This window comes from Amblyomma americanum, chromosome 4, assembly GCF_052857255.1.
Source record: "Amblyomma americanum isolate KBUSLIRL-KWMA chromosome 4, ASM5285725v1, whole genome shotgun sequence".
In the NCBI taxonomy this organism is placed as follows: domain Eukaryota; kingdom Metazoa; phylum Arthropoda; class Arachnida; order Ixodida; family Ixodidae; genus Amblyomma; species Amblyomma americanum.
Window position 1 is genome coordinate 55,460,010 of NC_135500.1, and position 18,864 is coordinate 55,478,873.

Sequence of the window (18,864 nt, forward strand, 5' to 3'; positions counted from 1 at the left end):
ACACACACACACACACACACACACACACACACACACACACACACACACACACACACACACACACACACACACACACACACACACACACACACACACACACACACACACACACACACACACACACACACACACACACACACACACACACACACACACACACACACACACACACACACACACACACACACACACACACACACACACACACACACACACACACACACACACACACACACACACACACACACACACACACACACACACACACACACACACACACACACACACACACACACACACACACACACACACACACACACACACACACACACACACACACACACACACACACACACACACACACACACACACACACACACACACACACACACACACACACACACACACACACACACACACACACACACACACACACACACACACACACACACACACACACACACACACACACACACACACACACACACACACACACACACACACACACACACACACACACACACACACACACACACACACACACACACACACACACACACACACACACACACACACACACACACACACACACACACACACACACACACACACACACAGGCACTTCCTGGAGACCTCTCGTTCTTCAATCGTTCCGAACTCTACGCAGTAAAGGCACTGTGCGAACCATTTCTCGGAAAACGAAGGTAACTGTTATGGATTGTCATGAGCATCAGCAGCTTACTGAAGTTCCTTTAGGAACAAAGGCTTCTCAAATTTGTCATCAATTAACCCTCTCCTGCGTCGTGTACCATCATTCAATCCCCGCAACTTCTAAACTTATCTACTCCGTTACCTTTGAGGACCATCGGCCGCTATTACGCACATTACATGAATTGCCGATTGGACACAGTCTCCTTATGATTTCAGGTAGCGATTTCAGGTTGGGGGCACGCCACCGCAACGATGCAGGTCACGAGAATGCCCTTTTTCATGCAGGCCGCACTGATATGGATCACCTCGTCAACGCCGTTTTGCTATCAAGGCAGCCGTTGCAGTCTGGATCACTATTCTGACGTTTGGCGGGATACCGTCAACACGCCCAACGAAACCAACGACGTGCCTTACCGCCGCCTTCAACCCCGGACTGCTTCCACATCTGGCAACCGAGTGCTACGCTCAGCATGGCAACTTCGAAAGGACTACAAATACCATCTTCTTACTGGAGTCATTCGGGGCACGCCACCGCAACGATGCAGGTCACGAGAATGCCCTTTTTCATGCAGGTTGGTTACTTACCCGTTTCAACTTGCATCCGCTCTGATAATGCATTTTTGCTAGCGGTGTCGTGCCCCATCGACCCTACGCATTGCTTTCGAAGAATCCTGTGCATATCATGTTACCAGTGTATCAACGCATATGTCACTTGCCTTCTGCTAGTGTTGGCTGGGGACGTCGAACTGAACCCCGGACCCACAGTGGATAGTAACCCTCAACCGTCACTCGAATCAATTGCTCTGGTCATATCCCGCATTGAACTTTCTCAAAATACTATGTTAAGTGAACTAGCGCTGATTCGCGCCGCTCAGTCGAAAGTTGAGGATTCGATTTCCAGCCTTTCTTCCCGAGTTGATGTCCTAGAAAAAGTCGCTGAAAAAAATCAGTTAGGCGGCTCAGGCTCTGTAGCCGATTCAGATGTGGCTAAACTTTCCTCAGATATTAAGCTACTTTCGGACAAATGTGACGACACCGAGAATCGTCTCCGCCGGTCAACCTTGCTGTTCTTCGGAATAGAAGATGAACAAGAGGAAACGTGGTCACAATCTGAATCACGCATCATTTCATTCTCCTCCCAGAAACTTGATATCGAAATTGATAGGCAAGATATTGAGCGCACTCAAAGACTTGGTCATTTCCAGTCGGGAAAGAACCGCCCTATCATAGTCAAATTCACGAGGTTTAAAGAAAAAGCGCGAATCCTTTCCACCAGCTCGGTGCTTAAAGACACGTCGTTCAGAGTCCGAGAAGACTACTCTGCACGTGTACGCTTGGCAAGGAAAAAACTTTTTTCATATGGTCAGCAGAGTTCTAACTCATTCAAAATCCGCTTTGATAAGCTAATTCGGAACAAAAAAAGCTTCGAGGCAAATCCCCGTGCTGATCTTGAGCAAAGCTGCCAGTCTTGGCAGGTCCGCCTCTGTGTATCTTCTTTCACCTTCTCTCTTCAGCTTCCATGTCGCTATCAAGCGAAAGTTGCTCGTGATGCCTTTTTCCGCCTTGAATTCGTACGCCTCGAAGGAAAGAAAGGCGAATCCCCCTTCTTTATCGGTCTGTACAAGTTTTATGCCGGCTTCTTTGAGCGATGACACTGTCCTGCAGGATGTTTATGCGGGGTTCTCTGCTGCCGATAGTCAGCACCTTCCTGGATGCACCGGTCAGTCTCTTCCTTAGTTTTTGACTTCAAGGCGGTGTTCAGAACCAAGGCAAGCAACTCCGTTTTGTCGAGTTTTGGTTGGATGCAAAATTTTGATCCACACTAAAGCGTTCTCTTCATATCTGAAGTCAGTGTGAACTTCCTGAAGAGCAGGGGCAGTATGGAGCTTTTTTGGGAGCGTGGTTAGCAAGGTTCGCCAAGTGAACTCGGTGTCTTGGTTTGCAGTTTCTTGTTCCGGGTGAAACTTTCGGGGGTAGCGTCCCAGTGGGCAGGCTTCCGAGCATGCTGCGTGTAGAAGGCGAACCTGCCGCCATGATCGCAATGCAAGATGCGGCACAGGCGCAGTCTATGCCCTCGTGAAGGCGGGAAAGGCCCTGCTCGGCACGACGACGGCACCAGCAGCGTGCACCAAGTTGGGTTGTGAAGAGCATGAGAAACGATGGAAGTGAACTTGGGGCATGACGCTACTGGTGTCGTCTTCCACTTCCAATCTGCCACTTGAGGCCAGGCAGTACTGTGTTCTTTACCGCTGGAATGTTGCTGGTGCAGAACAAAGTCCAAATGTCATTACCTTGATTTCACAGAGGCCGTCGAGCATGATGAAGGCGGTCTTCAGACGCTCCTTTCGACCTCAATTTAACAATACCCGCATTTTATGTCCATGGAAGAAAAGTACGTAGCGTCACAGAGGCGGTCCAGGGTATTGTACATTCAGGGAAAGGGGCAGATATCTTTCTTTGCTACATTCTTCAGTCGGCGGTAATGAACGAAATACCGGAGGTTACCGTCCTTTTACAGGAGGATGACCAGGGCTGCCCAGGGCCTCTTCGACGACTGCTGACATTGTCGCGAAGCATTTCCTCGATATCATTCCGAATGGTTTCGCGTTCGCGCGTCTAGATACGGTAGGGGCTTTAACGTGGAGGGCGGGGGTCTTACTGGTTATAATGAGATTCATTGCAACAGGTATTCGTCGGACCTTTTTCGAGGCAGTAAAACAGTCACTATAACTTTGAAGAAGACTGCCAACATAGTGTTGTCTGGCCCCAGTCCCCATTTGGTTGATGTCCAAGGTATGCATGTGGCATTGAGAGACCGACTCTTTTTCGGATTACTTGGAGATAACGAAGGCACCTCGTATGTCGTTGGTTTCGTCGAGGAATGAATCGTCGTGCGTTTGTTCAGGTGTCGGTATTCTTCGCCAAACTTTGTCATCAGCACTTCAGCTTGGTACTCCCATAAATGGGCGATGCTTCTTTCAATACCAATTCCTGAGTCCAGAAGCAACTCCATGTTCCCCTCTATAATGATATCGATGTTTTTGGCTTCCGTGAGACCTACGCTGACCATGATGCTGGAGCAGTGACGCTCACTTGTTCATCTATGGTACTCAGGCCAACGTGATGCTTCAGGGTTGTCATCGAAGAGATGTTTTCGTCTGTAGAAAACGTGATGAGCTTGGATCGATGGTCGATGATCATCTGATGCTCACTAGGAAAATCCAAGCCCGGTATCACTTCGCGGAAACGTTACTGTAGCCCTACGAAGGTCGCAGGGTAGGTATGTCCATTGATGGTCACTCGCTCTGGGCAACGCCTTGATTATGTTGTAAGGTGGCGTCCTGCGGTGAGGATTTGTGGGCAGTCCCAAGCGTTCGTGACTTTTTTCAGCTACGCGGAGAATGCTCCCCTCATCACCGAATTATAGCCCGCTGTGCCGACTAGAGCGGTAATTTTACGGCTGTCGAAAGCACGAAGTCGGATGTCCTGGCTCCTGCATTGCCGTAGTCCACGGCGTCAGGTATGTGGATCATGGGTAGTGCACGTCGTCAGGGCTTTTCTGAGTGGCGGCGTCACTCTGAAGTCGGATCAAATCGTGGTAGAGCTCGTGCTTGAGTGGCGTCGGTGTAGTCTGTGCGGCGTATTCATGCGGCGGCGTCGTTGGAGGATTGTCGTTTCGTGGGCAAGCAACTTGACCTCCACAGGCTGCTTTGTTTATTTTACACGAAGGGGGCTCGGAAACCTTCCGCGGGTGTTTGTGTGCAGCTGTGGCGTGGCGATGCAAACCGTGCACCTGACAGCGATGATGACCAAGGACGACTGGATATGCACTCTTTTTGACGCAGGTAGTTGTCAATATTTTGTGGTCGTTGGACAAAACTTATTGTGGGATGATAAAAAGAACGAAAAAGGAAATGTCCCTGCCCGGTCGTTGGACAGGGCGAGGTCGCGGTGCGTCGAATTACAAGCCTCGAAGGCTCATTCTTTCGTACAGGCATTGACGTCGGAGGTGCCGGATTCGTCGCAGTGGAAACAGAGGGGCGGCACTTGTCAGGTGTTCTCCAAATGTCAGCTTTGCCTAATGTGGTCGGTGGAGTTGTGGGCGGGCGGGTGTTTGGCCGTGGTCGTCTTTGGGTGTGAAGTGGGTGTGTAGCGCGGCGGCGTAGGTCAAGTCCTGAGGGTCTTCGTTTGCACTCGTCGATATGGGGACGTGTCAGGCCTTGCGAAATTCTTCACTAACCGCATCCGTAAGCGGCACAACCTGGGATGGCAGGAGTCGGCGAAGCTCCATTGACGGCAGCGAACAATGGCGACAGCGGTGGTCACGGTGACATCCCTGCGATACATTTTTTTTCTCCCTGTACTATCACAGATTTCCGCCGAAGCAAGTTACAGTACTGTCTACGAAAGGAAAGAGCCGGTGTGTGCCAATGTCACGCCAAGCTCCACCGACGCAAACTACAACACCGTCTGCCGCGAAAAAGAGCTGGTGCACGTGTGCTTCGTTGCGCCCTAACTTGTTCATCACGACCAGCAATCAGTGATCCATTTGGCGGCGCTCCCATCGGCAGACCTGGGATAAAAAGCGGCGATGTGGCATCTCGGGACACAGCAGTGGCAGAGGTGATCACGGCGACATCCCTGTGCCAATACCATTTGCTGGGCGAGTTGGTACTCACGATAATACATACATTTTTACTCCCTGTACTATCGCAGGTTGGTGCTATTTTTACTCGAATGCCTCTTCTTAGTCAGTTGACTGACCGCTGCTGCTGCCATGTGTGTTTCAATGTCTGGTGATGATAAAGAATGTCCCGAGTGTGAGTCAATGGTAGGAGATCAAAATGGCGTCTCTTGCAGCGTATCCCACTCTGTGTTCCACGTGGGCAAATGTGCTGGCGTGTCTGAAAGGACACTAAAATCCAAAAAAGACTATCGGAAAACCTGGAAATGTCCTAAATGCAGAGGATCAAAATCCAACCCGCTTGAGAAATCAGCAACAGAACCGAACTTACATGACATGTGGCGTATGCTGCAAGCCATTCGAACTTACATGACATGTGGCGTATGCTGCAAGCCATTGACAAAAAAACTGGTAGTCTTGATGCCACTGAAACGTACTGTTGATGATATGGAAGCAGCTGTGCAATTTATGTCTGATCAATTGACTGGTTTAGTCGAACGTGCCCAAAAAATGAGCAAGAAATAGTAGAAATCACAAAGAGAGTTGAAAAACTAAAAGGAAGTGGATGCACTGAATCCCTGGTAGCTCAGCTAGACGAATTGGAATGGCGGAATAGGCGAGCAAACCTACATGAAATACCGTTTTCCGAAAAAGAAGACTTACTGGAAAAAATTGCCATCGCTGCTAAGGTTCAGCTTCCGCCATTGTCCTGCGATGACGTGGACGCCATATATCGACTGCCCTCGAAACCAATAAGATTCCTGGTATTATTTGCTGGTTCACGAGACATAAACCCGGGACCTGTGGTAGGCAAACAGGAAAAAGATAGCAAATGATGATAGCTATGTCCACGTGCTTGAGAACCTGACCAAAAAGAAGTGCGAGCTGCTGATAAAAACGAAAGAATTGGGCGAAGCAACACGACTTGAAATGTCTGGCATGCAAATGGGAAAGTGTTGGTGAGGAAAACTGATTGGATGTCAGCGATAGTCATTTCAAAGGAAAGCGCACTTGGTGCAATGCTCTAGGGGCTAGGCCCTTGCTAGGAAATGCACCTTTCACATTCATAATAGACATGCCTTCCCCTTTTTACGCCAAACAAAGTCGCAGTTCTTCCTGCCATCTTCTTTAAATACCACGCCTGCTCAGAAAAAGAGCAGCATGTCTTCTTTTTTTCACGTGAACGCACAGTCCCTGCGCAACAAAGGTGCCGAGTTCGAATGCTTCCTTTCAGCGCTTATCTTTCATTTCACCGTAATAACGGTTACTGAAACTTGGTACCAAAACAGTGGCGAAGCCTTGCAGTTGTCAATTTACAACACTATGTTCAAAATCGTATTGATAAAAGAGGTGGGAGCGTGATGATAGCGACAGAAAACAAATTTACTTGCAGCCTTCTTGCCTATTTTACTCGAACTCATGATGACTATGAAATACTCTTCTTACCAAGTAGTAGAAATATCTGACCACCGAAAAGCATTTACTAGAATTGTGCCTGCTTGCATGAAGAATACCCCCAATGAATCACAAAGAACAACCTAAAACTTGTTTTAGGGGGTGACATAAACATAGATTTTCTTTCAATTTCAGCTAATAAACTACAAGATCAGGCGATATTGCAATGCAATGGATTTATGAACGTTATAAATGTCCCCACACGATTACAAGCTGCGACAGCAATTGATGTCTTTTTTACTAACTGCCCTGCAAATCATCTGAATTCTGGAGCAATAATGGCCACATAAGTGACCATCTACCAATATACTTGATTGCTGAAAGAGCCTTCTCTGCTAAAAATAGTGTATTTCCAAGCATTGCATACCGGCGCATTAATGATGACACACTGAATCACTTTAGGGCAGCCCTATCAAAATTTGGCTGGAGTGCTCTGCAAAACGTAAGGGACCCAGGAGATGCTTACAGTGCCTTTATTACCATATTTAAATCAATATATGAACAAAGCTTTCCTCTTGTACCTTCCAAGAAAGCCCGCAAACCATGGATAACCGCCGAATGCCTCAAAATGATAAAAACAAAAACAGACCTTTACATTCATTTCATCGGAACCAGGTCACTAGATGACCTTAAATAATTTAAAACATACCGAAACACCGTTATATCTTTCCTTCGCCAGGCGAAAAAAAAAGAGTACATGGAAATGGTGTTCAACCAAGACTTATTAAAAGGAGCGACCTTGTGTGGAAAAATGTTAACCGAAATTTAAATACAGGTAAAACTGCTACTAGTGCGCTTGAAATATTCAACAGTGAAACACTGAGTGGAAAACAACTGGCGGACGATTTAAATAATTATTTTGCGTCTCAGGCAAGTACGAGTTACATTTTTTTTAATATTAAGTGTCTTCACTCACGGGTTGTTTCCAGTGCTTTCTTGTGCTGATACTAATCAAATCAAAAAGTGTCTCATAGCTTTGCGTAAGAGCAAGTCGTCTGTCATTGATGGCCTCAATATTTTACCAGTAGAACACATCACTGATGTACTTATTCCAGTGTTAGAATTTATTTTCAATAGCTGCATTGAACACGCAGTGTTCGCTAACAGAATGCAGTTTGCTAAAGTCACAGTTATGCATAGAGGTGGAGACAAAAACTGTGTGTCAAATTATCGTCTGATATCTGTTCTAACTGTTTTTGGACGTGTTTTGAAACGATTTTTTCTAAGCAGATATCTAGTTTTTGTGACAAATATAACATAATAACGCCCAGTCAGCATGGCTTTAGGAAGAACTGTTCGATGGAAACCGCGCTGCTAACACAAAAAGTGCTAATATTTGAGTCATTCGAGCAGAAGTTTCTTACTCTTGGTATATTCAGCGATTTCGTAGCGACAGCTACATTACGGTAGCATTTTGAGTCTTCAGCGTGGCGGTGGCACGTGACGGTGGCGGTGCAGCCACATGGCGGAGCCGCCACCGGGGAAGCTACTGCTGCCAGCGGCGCGGCGCGCCGGCGAAACCTAGCTTCAACTGCTGTGCGCATGCGCCTTGTCAAGTGGGACGAAGATGAAGAAGGAACGCAAGACTGACTTTGCAGTTCGACTGAAAGAGTTCCACTCGGCCAGCTGTAGCTATCGCGTCACTCCTGGTTTAACCAGAGCTGAACCACCGCCAACTTTTCCAAAAGCATTTGACCGCATAAGCCGCAAAATAATGTTGACTAGGCTCGAGTACTACGGTTTCCGCGGACAGTTTGTTGACATAATTCAGTCTTATCTAGGTTCATGATCGCAACAAGTAAAAATACATAATGATTTATCTGATATCAGGGGCATCGTTTCAGATTTTCCGCATGGTAGTATTATGGGGCCATTGGTATTTCTTCATGTTAACGACAACGTCTGTATTAGTAATCTTCCAACGTTTGTCAATAACGCTGACGACAACACTTGGTTCTTTAGAGCTGCACAGCTGCCACATCTTGAGAAACAAGCCACAAAATGTATACAGTCACTCCTAGAATGGTCTCAAAATTATTCTATAAACGTGCACACTTCATAAACGAAAGCTGTGGTTTTCAGGCCTCGTAACAAGTTGACAAATAAGCCAACATTCAGTTTAAGGACTGGTAAATCACTTATCGAAACGGTGCCAGCGGTTAAAAGTTTAGGTGTAATATTTAATGAGCATTTGATGGTTTGGTTTATGGGGGTTTAACGTCCCAAAGCGACTCAGGCTATGAGAGACGCCGTAGTGAAGGGCTCCGGAAATTTCGACCAACCGGGGTTCTTTAACGAGTACTGACATCGCACAGCACACGGGTCTCTAGAATTTCGCCTCCATCGAAATTCGACCGCCGCGGCCGGGATCGAACCCGCGTCTTTCGGGCCGGCAGCCGAGCGCCATAACCACTGAGCCACCACGGCAGCTTTAATGATGAGCATTTGAGCTGGAATGATCACGTCGCCAAGTGATGAACAAGATGTCAAAGGTTGTCGGTATTTTGTGTCGATTGAGATACTTCATGCCAAAGTGTATTAAGGAGATGTATAGTGCGCTGTTTTCTTCTGTTGTAAATTATTGCTTTCTTGTGTGGGATACCACGTCTTTTACAAATATTAACCACTTGCACCTCCTTCAAAAGAAAGCTGTACGAAATGTTTTAAATGCTCCTCGGCTAGGGCACACTGAACCGATCTTCAGTGAACTTCGAACCGCCCGCTTACAGCAGCTGTAAAAAATTTAATTCGACAGCGTTACAAATCCAGCGTTAAAAAAAAACTGCCCTGTGGTAAAGCTGTCAAGTTTACAATGCAAAGAGCCAAAGTACTCTACATGAGCGACACCCAAATGGCAGGTGCCTAGGATGCGAACAAACTAGGGCTATCAAATGTTGAGCTACACCCTCCCGCATCAATTAAATAAGGAGCCCGAATTGATGTGCAACTAATGCCAAATATGTTTTTGTTTTTTTAAATGATATCATGTTGTCTACCACTGCCATGCCTCTGTGGAGTGCGTCGGCCCCTTCAAGCCTTTCACTGGCTTTTTGTCGACGCACCCAGCATCGACATGATGTTAAATAAACATGATTCTGATGCCTCCCGGAAGATCACACGGATAATTTCCCGTAACGTGTCACTGGTGGTCGTTAAAGTATGGGCTTAGCTCGTGGAGAAGGCTCATACACAACAATTCTGGACAAAGGCCCTTTTGAACGGTAAAGAGTTTCTGAATGCATTTTTTTCATATATTGTAAGATTTCACTATAGCAATCAACATATCCGCAGATCTCCCGCAACAAGCTTCTATTTTCTTGCAATAACCGTATCTGCGATCCTCAAAATCGTTCCCCACAGGTTTTCTAGGCAGTCTTAACTGCTCCATGCAAGCGACTAATATTTTAAAAGAAATATTTTGCTACACATTGGAAGAATGGGCCAGTACGATAAGAGCACCTTCAATTTTCCAGTACTGAAAATGTTCGTCAAGAACGACGGATATATGGGTTGCGTCCGGTCGTATTGTCCAGGCCAGATGTTGAGAGGCTCCTGGATTGTATGCGGCTTGGTTGTGAACTCAGCAACGCTCTGAGGCGCGTTTTGGGCTAGCCCGGGGAAAAGTTTTCTGATACCGCTCATCAAAAAGTGCACCTTCTCCTTGGTAAGGTTAGAGCGTGCGCGCCGGAACAGAAGGCACATCCCTTTTGCGTACGCAATGACGGTCTCATTTGGCTGTTTGACAGAGGACTGCAGAAACAGCTTCACGTTTTTTTCCGGACTATGCTTGTGAAACTATTAGGGAACTCCCGTTTGAACGATTCCCACGTCACCAGGCAAGCTGTGTGGTTTTCGTACGAAATCCAGGCTGAGCTTTTTCAGAGCGAAGAAAACTTGCCTCACTTTCGTCTGGACATCCTGGCTTTTGAAACGGCGACACGATCAAACGGGTCAAGCCTATCTTTGGGATCCTCGAAGTATTCTTGGAGCCAAATATCGCAGCATTCAGTCAACGTTATTATTTCGGCTTCAACTAAATTTCCAATGTTAGGGATGTCATGTATGATTGGTGCCTCTGCTAAGCTGTATTTGAGCTTAAGTTGTTTAAATTATGGTCATGTCTTCTTTCATTTACCGATGCTTTGCAAAGTCTGTAACTTTAGAGATTAGATATATACTAATTAAACCAAATGTTCTCATTAGAAGATTCGAAGGATGATCTATCGCCCTGTTTTGTACCAATGTTTTATTTGAACAATGCACAAACCAATTAACCCTACGACCTTAGTACCCACCGGTGACGGTGCAACTGTCTGAAGCGGCGGTCGGACCCGTGGCGCTGTGTAGAATGCTGAAAATCACTGGCTCCGCATATGCCACCATTGGAAACTGAACTTAGCAACGTTGAACGCTTAGAGCCTTATCTAGTGAGGCTATTCTAGCAGTGTTCGCGGAATTAGCACGTATAAGATGGGATATTATAGGGCTTAGCGAGGTTAGGAGGATAGATGAGGTGTAGTAAGGGGTGCGGTACTAAAGGGTGCACATGTATTGTGCTCTCGTTAATTAGCGGACAGACGAAAACTAGGTGTGGGATTCCTCATCATTAAAGATATAGCTGGCAACATGGAGGAGTTCTATACACTTTTACTCCATACTCCTGACTGCGCCAACGCTTCATTAGAACGAATCTGTGACGTCACCAAGAATAGAAAAGCGCTGTCGTCGAAACTCTTCTTCATCGGGCTTGAGAGCAGCAGTACGGGCAGAATGCTTACCTGTCCATTCTTCTTTCGCAGTTTCTCGGCTGCCTGGCTGTACCGGCTACGTGCTGCGCTGCTCCGCCTGATTACAACGCTTGTTTAAGACCATCTGGCGCCAGTCTAAATGTCGGCACGTGCATCGCATGGACAGAGCGTGTCTGGACTGCCCGACCACCTTGTGTGATCGCTTTGGTGTGTTCGATGGTGCGCCTGTCATCCCACTGCGCGCTTCTGACCACCATACCTCTGAGTATGGCAACGCTCCATTGAATCAACGAATCACTGATTGCGCCTGACCCGTGACGTCATCTACCAAGGATATAAAAGCGCCGTCTTCGAAACTCTTCTTCATCGGGCTTGAGAGCAGCAGTACGGGCAGGATGCTTACCTGTCCATTCTTTTTTGTGCAGTTTATCGGGTGCATGGCTGTACCGGTTACGTGCTGTGCTGCTCAGCCTGGTTACAACGCTTCTATGGGGCCCTCTGGCGTCAGTCTACAATGTCGGCACGTGCATCGCATGGACAGAGCGTGCCTGGACTGCCCTATCACCTTGTGTGATGGCTTTGGTTTGTTCGATGGTGCGCCTGTCCATCCCACTGCACGCTTCTGACCACCATACTACTGACTATGGCAACGCTTCATTGGATCTACGGATCACTGATTGCGCCTGCTCCGTGACGTCATCTACCAAGGATAGAAAAGCACTGTCCCCGGCACTCTTCTTCATCGGGCTTGAGAACAGCAGTACTGGCCGGATGCTTACCTGTCCATTCTTCTTTGTGCATGTATATTACCGAAATGGTACTCGCTGTATTAGACCAGATGATCGGTTTTTACTGTTGCTCTCGTGCCCACATATTGTTGCTTGTTGTTCATCGCGCTTCGCGTACTGCTAAGTCGGTTTCTTCTAAGCGGTGACGTGGAACTGAACCACGGTCCACCCAAGGAAGTTGCGGCACGTACAGTCACCAGCACGTCTGTCTAGAGCGCCTTTTCTGCACGCGCGACGCCTACCGATAACACCCCGTTCGAGATAGCCTGCATCTGAGCATGCGCTGTTTACACTGATTACACTGCCTGCTGCTTTATCGCCATGCCGGTTCACAGTCGCGATCGCCAACGATCCCCGGTGAAGCCGCTGCTGGCCAGAAGCAAGGTCAAGATAACACGTCAGGGAAAATTTTTTTCGTGCTGGAACTTTGACGCGCAACAATTTCGTTCCATATTTATCTTTGTTGTTCGCGAGTTCACTTTCAAACAGAGGTTGGCAATTTGTCGTCGCAAGTGGTTGGATATTGTGGATGTTGCAGACTGTGCTTTCAGCATGATCATTAAATAAGCCGAACAGCTATAGAAATTAGACACTGTGAGCACTCCGATTGACTTTCACGCTCAGAGATGCCATCGCACAGAACGTGCAAATATTCAGATCGTTTTATTAAAGCTATACACATGCGTGAACATGCTCGAAAAACAAAAAACGAATACAACATCTCGTAGGACACTTTCCTAAGAAAGTAACAGGTATCACTTGTTACCCTGGAAGAAAAAGTCCGTGGCTCCTAGTAGAGAGTTGCGGCTCCTCCAGACTGCTTCACACTTAAAATTCTTTTTGAAAGCGAGTAATAATGAGGTTCTACTACCGTCGGACCTCTCTGAAGACGTTCCCACTCTCCTTGAATAGCCTCCCATAGCTGATCAGAGTTCGCTGTAGTGAGGCCGGACTGTCGCGAAAGCCTTTTTTTCATTAACCCCCATACATTTTCTATAATGTTTAAATATGGACTGGCTTTTAAATGTACATGGCATTTAAATGCATTGCTAGGTACTGCAAGTGCACAGTAATGCGTTTGCGCACCGCAAAGTGCGCATGTATTGACAAAGAAAATGGTGTGTGTCAAAGTTCGAGCATGAAAAAATATTTCGAGGCGTGTTATCTCGACCTCGCTATTGTGGCTTGCAGCGCCTTCACCGGTGATCGTTGGCGATCGCGGCTGTGAAATGAAACGGCGATAAAGCAGCAGGCAGTGTAATCAATGTAAACAGCGCATGCTCAGATGCAGGTATCTCGAACCGAGTGTTATCGGTAGGCGTCGCGCTTGCAGAAAAAGCGGCCCTTTCGAGCGCTCTAGACAGACGTGCTGACGACTGTACGTCACCATTCAAAACTCAACAAAGCCCGGGTTGTCTGTCGTTATGCGCTCAGACAGCCGCTCCTGGAGCTTATACTGCCGAGAACGGTAGAATTGTTGAAATGCTCTCCGAACTACTAGAAGGTCAGAAACGGTTAGCACGCGATGTTGCAGACGTAACATTTAAGAAATCTGTAGATGATTGTTTCGAAGGTATTGAATCTTATGTGGCTGCGCTTGAGCCCTCACCGGCCCAACTGTGCGACCAACTACGTTCTGAGGCTGATTCTTCAAATGATGCCGTGGAGAGCTGAGAAAGAAGAACGATGATTTCGAAAACCGATCTCGGCGAAATAATATATTCCTGCATATCCTCCCTGAAGAATAAGATGAAGGCGCCGATGGCCTTTTAGGCCAAGTTATAATTTTATAAATTTGATTTCCGAGATTGAATGCCCGAGAATTGAGCGGCGTCATAGATCAGTAGGCTACGTGATGACCGTGCGCGCCCGAACATCATGAGAATCATGGATTACTCCGAGAAAATCAGTATACTAAAAAAGATTACCACTTTAAAAACACTGATTATCAGGTAATCGAAAATTATTCTCTTAATGTTCGGTTACTTCGCAAAAAACTTTGGGACGCGTCAAAGCCATTTCGTGACTGCAGTTCCGTAGTGAAGCTGCGCTTCGATCACGTTTTCATCGACAAAGTTCATTACGTTTGCAACACTTCTTCGGATACCCTTGAAAATGCCCGCAGTTTCTTCACTATACCCATTGGCTCATCGTCTGCCGCACGACTACCGCCATCAGCACCGTCATCGCCCCTCGACTGCCCAAATGCGCACATGAAAAGTTGTCTGTTATGAACATTAACGCTAGAAGTATAACAAAGAAATATGCAGATTTTCTGTATCTTACCATTCTTTATTCCCTTCATGTTGTGGGCATCACGGAAACGTGGATGCGCGACGACATTCATGATTTCAAATTAACGCCTTCTGGCTACGTGGCGGTGCGAGCGGACAGGCAATGGGGCAAAGGAGGTAGTGCTGCGCTTCTCTTTCGTTCTGAACTGAAGTTCGCAGTCTTACCTGTCCCTTCAGAAGTCGAATTCATTTGGTGCAAATTATTTCTTTGCAAGCAGTCGATTGTTGCTGGAATTATTTACCTTCCTCCTGGCTCTTCTGTCCAAATTTTGCACACCCTAAACGATTATTTAAACACTCAAAGTTCAACTTGCCTAGTCTGATTTTGATGGGTCATTTCAACGCTTCAGGTGTCCATTGGCCCACACTTTTGTTCTCTGCTCGGGAAGCCTGTATATGCCGCGAGCAGATAAATATTTCTTTGTTCTTCGGCCTTAAATAGTTGACGAAGCTACAAGGGATGATTCGCTTCTCGACGATTTTTGTAGGATCCAGTTTTTTTGGAACGGGTTGCGAATGCGAAGTCATCGAGAGCATTTCAGACCATACGGTGGTAGTTGCTTCGTTACACTGTTCCGTTTCTGTACCACGTTACACTTCCACTACATTTCCTGACTTCAATCGTGCTAACGACGTTGCTATCACTGACAGTCTTGCTGATGCCTTCGAACCGTTTCTCATGCTTACCGGCAGGGGTGACGTCGACAGTTTAGTCTGCTACTTTGCAAACATCGTTAAAAACTACATACCGCGTTCTGTTCCTTTCAAAACAAAGAATAAAAATCGCGAGGCTCCTTGGATGTCTCGTGACATTCTACATGCCTCACGCCGTGTCCGCCGCCTGAGGCGCACAATACGCTTAAACGATCCTGCCAGCATTGTCAGGTTCAACAGAGCAAACAATGAACTTCGACGAATAACTAATCGGGCGAAAGGTCATTTTTTCAGTTCCCAGCTTGGTAGTCTTCTTAAAAGCTATCCCAGCAAATTTTGGCAATCAGTTTTGCCTAAACAGTCGGCATCTGTTTTTGTCTGACACCGACAGAGTTCCAGCCTTTATTCCTCCTGACGTGGCAACAATCATTAGCTTGAAACAAGTTTACCCTATTCTATGGCGTCTCCCCACTGAACCCTGGCCAACTCCCCGTCGTGGGTATGTGCCATGTGACCAAGGCAACAACAACAACTCAATTGGTGATATTACATTTAGCGAAGAGGGTGTGCTTAACCTGACACTGGAATTGGATAAAAAAAATGTACTGGGCCTGATGGTACACCAAACTCATTTCTTGCTCGCTATTCATTATGGACTGCTCGATATCTAACCATCACCATCCGTGAGTCGCTAACCTTTGGAGCGGTACCATCGTACTGGAAGATAGCGAAGGTGATTCCATTGCTCAAATTCGGGAACAAACAGCTTCTATATAATAACAAACCAATCTAATTAACATCGTATTCGTGTTAAATATTGAAACACATAATCCCCAAACATGTAGTAGAATTTCTGGAATCTAACAATGTGCTCTTAAATTTTCAGCATGGATTTAAACAAGGTTTCATCACCATAACAAAACTAATTGAATTTGCGCACGCCCTTTCCTGCGCCCTCCATATTGGAGTCCATGTGGACGGCTTATTTATAAATTTCTCTAAAGCTCTTGGCATTGTACTACATTCTAATCTCCTGTACAAACTGAACACCATTTTAAAAAATCCTTGCTTGGTTAATTGGATTGCTAGTTTTCGTTCCCACCGTTCACAGTTTGTTTCCCATAATTCTCCTAACTCCTGTTCTGTCTGGCGTTTCTCAAGGGTCAGTGCTTGAACCTTTGTTATTCCTAATATACATAAACGACTTACCTCACCATGTCACATCACAAATGCGCCTTTATGCGGATGACTGCGTATTATATCAAGTAATTAACACAACAGATGATCAAATGCAACTAAACACCTCATTTACTAGTTTCTGCACCTGGTAAAATACATGGAGAATGGAAATAACTTTTATTAAAACTATAGTGATGTCTTTCACTAGTTGCACGTCCCCTTTACAGCTTAATTATGACTTCAATGACTGACCATTGCATTGGACGTTCAAATAGAAGTATCTCGGCGTTATATTCACCACTAACATGTCCTGGGCGAAACTTATTAATTTCATTTGTAACAAAGCACTAAACACGCTTGGATATTTGAGCAGAACATTAACTAATGCACCTAAAGAAACTTAGCTATTAATTTACAAATCCTTAACTCTTACCATAAGTGAGCACGCGTCGCCCGTCTGGAATCTTCATAAACAATGTGAAATTTATACAATCGAGAGCATACCAAGGAAAGCCATCAGGTTCGTATGATCGCCATTTTTCACCTTCTTGTGCCTTGACCGCTTTGAATATAACCCCCCTGTTCGTGCGCCGTCACGTGGATTCACTGAATTTCTTGCACTGCATTGTCAATTCACTTTATCATGTCAAACCTAATGTCTATCCTACCCCTGATATTCTTCGATCAACCAGGAGTCATCAAAGCCCTAATGTGAAGCCATAGTTCACCCGTACTTATAATTTCAAAGAGAGCTTTCGTGCTCGTACAAATGAACGTTGGAACTTAATTCCTGGCATCAGGCGGTCTCTTGCATTAAACTCATTTCTAACAGCTATCGGTGCAACACGATGTTTTCTTTTGTGTGGTGCTCACTGTGCATTGCTTCAATTTATTAGTTACAGCCTGTCACATTCTTCGGGCTACGTATTCAAACATGTTAGATGTAATCTTTTCATGTGTGTCTGTTGTACGTTGCCATATTTTAAATGAATTGTTAACCCCACTCATGAAATAGCCATAATATGGGCTGCAGTATGTAAAAATTAATAAATAAATAAATAAATAAATATATCATTAATCAGATGGTGGCAGTTATCATAATTAGTCTTAATAGCAAGCTCGAATTGTCGGTAGTGCAGGCCTACGCGCCTACATCCCACCATGATGACCAGATCGTCGAAATCTTCTATGCAGACGCGGAATCAGCAATGAGCAAAGTAAAAACAGAGTATAGTGTGCTGATGGACTATTTCAATGCGAAGTAGGCAAGAAGCAGGCTGGAGACCAGGCAGCCGGCGAATATGGAATAGGCTCTAGGAATAGCAGGGGGTACTTATTAGTAGAGTTCGCAGAGAGAAATAATTTGCGGATCATTGATACCTTCTTTTGCAAACAAGAGAACAGGAAGTGGACGTGAAAAAGCCTAAATGATGAGACTAAAAATGAAATATACTTCATACTGTGGCGTTCACCCTAGCATCGTGCAGGATGTGGAGGTCCTCGAAAAAGTGCGCGCGACACCTTGCCATCCTTACACGATGGTTGGTAAGGTGTCGATTTAGGCTAGAATTGACGGAGGAACAAAAACTAGTGAAACCGAAGCCCATTAACGAGTTAGTGGTATGAGGTAAAGTAGAAGAATTCAGGATATCGCTGATTAACAGATGTCCAAGCTATAACTGAGCACGCCAGCCTTAATGTCTCAAACGATGAACGATAATATCACCGCTATAATATCGGAGTGCGCAGTAGAAGTGGGCTGTAGGATTTCCGACGGTATACCGGCAAGCTCTCCTCAGAAGGCGAAAGATCTGTTTAAGAAAATCAGAGTTAATCGATAAGCGCGCGGTAACCCAGATGAGGAAATTTAAAGTGGAGAGAATTTAGCATGCTCTAAAGGATGTAGGTAGCCAGAAGCAGTGAAGAGAAAACTATGGTCAGGAAAAATTCGGATATGTGCGTTAAGCACGAAGACGGCAATTAGCAATATGAAGAATATAGTTGCAGTAACCGAGCAGTTATAAACAAAGCTCTAAAATCGCCGACGTAATCAGGACGTAAATGATAGAGGTAATAATGCGCAGCAATGAGACATCCCGCCAGTAACGAAAAAGGAAGCAAAGAAAGCTTCAGGCGCAATGAAAAGGGGGCAAGTAGACGGTGAGGTTCACGTAGCAGCAGGTCTGTTGAAAGACGGTGGGGATAATGTAGTACAGACACTAGCCATCCTCTATATGCAATGCCTCGTTACCTCGAGAGTACCAGAAGCATGAAATAACATTAAAATCATCTCAATAAAGAAAGGACTCGTCAAGTACTTGCAGAATTACAGATCAAGCACCTTAATGTCC

At 45.9% G+C, this 18,864-nt stretch overlaps 1 protein-coding gene across 1 annotated transcript in view; it reads right to left on the reverse strand.

The window, feature by feature from the left end:
* LOC144129507 (nose resistant to fluoxetine protein 6-like) overlaps positions 1-18,864 on the reverse strand; it is a 224,208-nt gene that overhangs the window by 84,288 nt on the left and 121,056 nt on the right. The gene's annotated exons all lie outside the window — the stretch shown is intronic.